The sequence below is a fragment of the Peromyscus maniculatus genome, chromosome 12 (genome assembly GCF_049852395.1).
Source record: "Peromyscus maniculatus bairdii isolate BWxNUB_F1_BW_parent chromosome 12, HU_Pman_BW_mat_3.1, whole genome shotgun sequence".
Lineage (NCBI taxonomy): Eukaryota > Metazoa > Chordata > Mammalia > Rodentia > Cricetidae > Peromyscus > Peromyscus maniculatus.
In genome coordinates, this window is record NC_134863.1 from 8555951 (window position 1) to 8561950 (window position 6000).

At 48.3% G+C, this 6000-nt stretch overlaps 1 protein-coding gene across 6 annotated transcripts in view; it reads right to left on the reverse strand.

Annotated features, from left to right (window-relative positions):
* Vps8 (VPS8 subunit of CORVET complex) overlaps positions 1 to 1400 on the reverse strand; it is a 252801-nt gene extending 251401 nt beyond the window's left edge. For 2 of the 6 annotated variants that reach the window (XM_076548542.1, XM_076548546.1), the window contains exon 1: positions 1304 to 1400. The gene's annotated coding sequence lies outside the window, so the exon portion shown is untranslated. Of the gene's footprint in view, positions 1 to 1120; positions 1272 to 1303 lie in introns of those variants that run through there. The other 4 variants (XM_076548544.1, XM_076548543.1, XM_042259053.2 and 1 more) reach the window with 4 other exon arrangements.
* Positions 1401 to 6000: the final 4600 nt, after the last annotated feature.

The following is a 6000-nucleotide window of genomic DNA, read 5'->3' on the forward strand; positions in this document are numbered from 1 at the left end:
CCCAAAACCAACCAGATGGCTCACAACAGCCTATAATTCCAGCTCCAGGAAACCTCTTCTGGGCTCTGGGGGCACCTGCATTCACCCCTATACTCACATACAAAAAAAAATTAACTAAATCCAATGTCAACCTCTGGCTTCTACATGCATATATACACACACACGAACACTTACACACTGTCACAAAAAAAGGTAGACACGCGAGTGCACACCATGCACACACACAAAGGCCTTCTCCCATCACAATAGCTAAAATGTCTATGGAAAATGGGATAAAGCTAAGAGTCACCAAAAATATTCCAAATGCTGGAAGACAGAAAGCACTCACTGACGGCCAACAGTCCAATTACAAAGGAAACACATGAAGAAAATAATAAGCATCTCATTCTGTCCGAGGTCTGTAAAGAATTTTCTCACATAACTCAGGCACTTCAACCATACAAAGCCCAACAGTTCAAACAAAACTGCTCCATTTATCTTTATTGTGTATTCTACAAGCCAGGTCAGCTATTGCCGGATGATTCAATGCTTTCCTGCTTAAACGTCAACATGAGCAAGCCCATGACTTAAACACATGTGGGTCCCCCACTCTCTTCTAAGTTGGAAGCACTTCAAACACAGAAGTGAAACACAAACCCACACACCACGACGTGCAATTTTCTCCCAAACAGAGACACCTGGAATAGAGTTAGCAGCACAAGGCAACATCTGTGCTTATGTTACTTGGCGCTTTGCTGGGGGGGACGGGGGGTGGGGTGGGGGCTGTAGTATGGAGGGAGGCGGTGAGGGATGCAGCGCAGTGGGCCGTTCAGTCACTAGGAGCCCCGCCTACTCTGTAGCCACTCGGGATCACCCAGCACAACCCCACTTTCTTTGAAAACACCCCCACTTAGCACACCCAGACTCTGGATCGCTGCGTCCTTCTGTCCCCGTGGGCCACACCTGCACAACTAGCCGAGGCAGAGGGGTGCCCCCAACTTCCACCCTGCGGCCCTCGGACGCGGGAGGGGGGGGGTGCACTTGGCAAGGGGAACCGGCCCCACGCTACAGGCTGCGCATCGGTCCCTCCGGGGGTGAGCGCCTCCTCCGTCCCGAGCGGCGTGGGAGGGACGGCACGCACCTGCGAGCCTGCGGACCCCGGCGGGAACTACTGACCCAGTCCGAGGCCGGCCAGCGGGGGACCGCCGGGTCTCCAGGAGCCACCAGCGCGCAGCGCCGTCTGCGCACGCCTGCTGCGCCGCCCCGCACCCGCCGCACCGCCCCGCCCCGTCCCTCCCCGCCCCGCTCGGGGGACACGCGTTACCTGAGCCTGCGTCCGCCTTGCCGGGACCCCGGCCCACGTGACCCCGCGAGGCCGGCCCACGCACGCGCAGTCTCCGGCAGCTCGCCGGCGCGCTTCCGCTCTCTTGCCGAGCGACGCGCGCGGCGCTGGGCGGTGCGACTCTGCACCACGCCCTCCTTCAAAGGGGGACCGTCCGGCCTCCGAGGACGGTCACCGTCGCCGGGGCCTCCGGGCAGGGGCGCAGGCCAGTCCCCAGAGGTCCTCAGAGGGGAGAGGAGCGTCCCTTTCAGCCCCGATCAGTGAGTTCAGCTGGCCTACCAGAGACTGACCCCCAAGCCAGGGGTCGTGGCTTATGCCTGCCGTCCTAGCACGCAGGAGCCTGAATCAGAAGGATCCTAGTGAGTTCAAGCTAGCCTGGGCTACAGTGAGGCCCTTCTCAGATTCGATAGATAGATGATGGATGGATGGATGGATGGATGGATGGATGGATGGATGGATGGATAGTGCCTGGAGGGAGGGGGTGGGGTGGAATTAATTTCGCTGCATTTGGTAGTATCTACTAATTAATTTTCTTTTAAAAGGCAAACCCAGAACTGTCAGTTTTGGTGGGTAGTTATTGGGGGAAGAGGAAGCATTGTTTTTGCAAATAAGCATGGATACTAAAAGCTATTATTTTCCAATTTATCATTTTTTTAAATTCTTTTATTGGTGTTTTGCCTGTATGTGTATGTCTGTGTGAGGGTGTAGGGTCCTGGAGTTAGAGACAGTTGTGATCTGCCATGTGGGTGCTGGGAATTGAACCCAGGTACTCTGGAAGAACAGCCAGTGCTCTTAACAAGCGGCTCTCCAGCCCCCCAGTTTACCATTTTTAAAAGTTCATCTTAACATCAAAAGTACAGGGTGGGTCACATTATCAAACGAATAAGGCATCTTTATGTTTCTTTTACTAATTTGCTACTAGAAGAAGATTAAAACTGTCAGGACAGTTTGGCTTTTACAGTTAACACTTAGGTATCATTAACCCCAGGAGGCAGATACTATTTTTGGTGGGTGCGTCTGCAGCCCAGAAATTAGGAAGTGGAGTGGAGGAAGATGTTTTGTGAGGAGTTACAGAAAATGCTCAGTATGGCTGACATCAGTTGAGTGTCAGCCAGGCTCACTATACTTCTCAGCCTGGGACGGATCCAGAAGTGGGAAAGACAAAGGCCGCTCCTGTAGGTACTTCTGTAGGTACTTCCTGTAGGTGCTTCCTGTAGGTGCTTCAGGGCTAAGAACGTGGCGGGCTGATTACAGTGATATAAAGAAATTATAGGGTTGTTTAGGGTCATGATGAAGGAAAATAATCAACACCTTAGCTAGAAAGTGGAACTTCTATAGACAGAAACCTGAGAGACTGCCTAACTGAGGGAAAGTGGCATCAGGTACAAGCCAGGGTGAGTTTAGGGACCAGTGCTGGCCTGATGTGGCCAGGGTATGGGCAGTGGCTTTCAGACATCTTTAATTCACCCACAGAAACACATTTCCGCCATGACCAAGCATGTGCATAAGATGTGTGTGCACTGTGACAGGAACCTGTCTAAAGCAGGGCAGAGGGGCTAGTGACACCAGAACCCTGAGAGAACTCAGGCTGCTCCAGGCAGAGAGCAGACACCTGGGGAGCTGGGTTCTAGGAGATGCAAGATGGGAAGCTTGTTGATGGACCTTTTCAGAATATTTCTGTGGCAGTCATGCACTTATTTTGGATAACTCCAGAGAGCAAACCTAAGAGTTGTGGGCGGATGTCGTGGAAGAGCAGATTCCATCAAGCTACCTCCGACATCCCTTCAGTGAAACAGCCTTTCTTTACTCTTGTTCACAGTGGGAGCAGTATCACGTGCTTGCATGTCCGGTGCTTCTTAACTAAAAATAAAAATAGTGTATGCTTATTATAGAAAGCTTGGAACATTCAGGAAATGTTTAAAAATAAAAACTACCCATCTTCCTCTTTGAGGCCTACTTTCATTAAGTCTTTTTCTTTGGAGAATTACTTTTTATCATTTTTTTTTTTTTTGGTTTGGTTTGAGGGAGAGTTAGCGGTGAAATTTTTATTTTTTACTTTGTTCTTTGACATATGTAGAATACATTCTAACCCCTGCCAATCCTCCCACCGGTCCCTTTCCCAGATTCATGACTTCTTAACGACCTTTTACATTTTAAGGCGAGCGGTCGTGGTGCATGCCTTTAATCTTAGCACTGGGAGGCAGAGGCAGAGGCAGGCAGATCTCTGTGAGTTCGAGGCCAGCCTAGGCTACAGAGTTAGTTTCTGGAAAGGCTCCAAAGCTACACAGAGAGAGCCTGTCTCAAAAAAAAAAAAAAAAAAAAGATTTTTAAAATTTTTATTTTATGCATATGTACATGTGTACCATGTGCATGTCTGTTGCCCTAGGAAGCCAGTCAGATGGTTGTGAGTCACCATGTGGGTGCTGGGCACAGAACCTGGGTCCTCCGCAAGAGCAGCAAGTGCTCTTGACCACACATCATCTCTCCAACCCCAGGGTTTTTGTGTTTTGTTTTGTTTTGTTTTGTTTTGAGACAGGGTCTCACTCTAACCCAGGCTGAGCCTGAATCACTCTGTAGCCCAGACTGGCCTCAAATTCATGATAGTCCTCCTGACCTAGCCTCCCAAATACTGGGATTAAGTGCTAAGCCCCTATGCCAGGGAAGTCATAACATTTAAGAAATCTTGAGTTTGGGAGATTGCTCAATGGGAAAAAGCATTTGCCACCAAACCTGGCAACCTGAGCTTGATCCGCGGGACCCACACAACAGAAGGAATTGTCCTCTGACTTCCACGTGTCCCCGGCGCTGTGGCATCTGGCACATGTGCATCACACATACACAAGTAACAACGTAACTTTACAAACCTGTGTAAATACTATGAAATATATCCTGTGGAACTGAGGGTGTAGCAGAGTGGTATGGTGCTTGCCTAGTGTGGGGTTTGATCCCCAACACTGAAAAGAAAGGCCATACATTTTTATTTTTTGTTTTTCAATTCTGGGTTTCTCTGGGTAGCCCTAGCTGTCCTGGAACTCACTGTATAGACCAGAGTACTGGGATTAAAGGTGTGTGCCGCCACACCCGGCTCAAGGCCACACATTTTATAAAGCAAAAGCTGCCATAAATATTGAGTCTTCTGATGGATCTGTGCAAAGTAAATTGAAAATCTTCAAGAAAAGCTAGTCACTGTAGGTGCCATTAAGAGCATTTTTGATCTGTGAGTTCGAGGCCAACCTGGTCTACAAAGTGAGTTCCAGGACAGCCAGGACTGTTAACACAGAGAAACCCTGTCTCAAAAACAAACAAAGTATTTGTGATTCATAAGAGGAAGTCAAAATACCAACTTTACCAGACACTTAGAAGTTAATGGATGGCATTGTAGGACTCAAGACCTCAGGGAAGAAATAAGTGCAGGTGTGGCAGAGAGAGCCTGAGACGAGAAGTTTGAAGAGGCAGCTGAATTGATCTCATAACAAAACCTCAGCAAATGAGGAATTGCTTACAACACGATGAGTCAAATCCAGTTTCCTGAGATAGAACTACTTCCGGTGAGGATTCTGTAAACATAGTAGGAATGAGAAAGAATTGGGACTATAAATGTAGGCAAAAAGCAGAGTTTGAGAAAGTGGGTTCCAATTTTGTCTGCTGTGGGTCAAATGTTACCAAAGAGCATCCCATGCTGAGAACTCTCCCATCGATTCAGAGCGCCTGACTTTAGGAAATGCACGGCCACCCCAGTCCTCAGCAACTACACCCTGATGAGTCAGTCAACACTGAGGCAAGACCCTCACCAGCAACAATGTTACCACTCTCTGAAGGTTCCCTCGATTGTTAGCGTTTCTTAGCAATTCAATTGGCATTTCGTTTCTGACTGAGGTGTGTACGTTGTCTTTCTATAATGTGGTTGAATACTGACTATCCTACAGAACAGTGTGAATGTAACTTTTACACACACTGAGGAACCGGAAAGGTGGTGTGGCTGGCTGCTGCCTTGTTTGCTACACTGCAGTCGGCAACCAAAATCAGTCTCCCCAGAGATCACCTGGACTTCCGCAACCAAAGTCTCCCCAGAGATCACCTGCACTTCCGCAACCAAAATCACAGTCTCCCCAGAGATCACCTGGACTTCCGGAACCAAAATCACAGTCTCCCCAGAGATCACCTGGACTTCCGGAACCAAAATCACAGTCTCCCCAGAATACACCTGGACTTCCGGAACCAAAATCACAGTCTCCCCAGAGATCACCTGGACTTCCGGAACCAAAATCACAGTCTCCCCAGAGATCACCTGGACTTCCGGAACCAAAATCACGGTCTCCCCAGAGATCACCTGGATTTAATTCCTTTCATTACTCCACGACTTGGACATGTGGGGGCTTCTGTAGTTCACTGTTTTCGCATTTCCATGAATATTTTCATACAGAAATCTTGCCAGTAGCTTAAAATTATTTCCCTAGGACAGAAAGAAAACCGTATTCAAAATGACTGATTCAAAGGTTTTTAAATCTAAGTCCACCAAATTGCTTTTTACGAAGGTCAGGCAAGATTTTATTCCCAAGTAAGTGTTCAAGAGTGCCCATCACACATACCCACCAGCATTTATTTTTTTAAGCTTTGCCAATTTGACAGCTGAAATGGACTCTCATTTTAATTTGCACTGGATTAATAGTGAGGTAGAA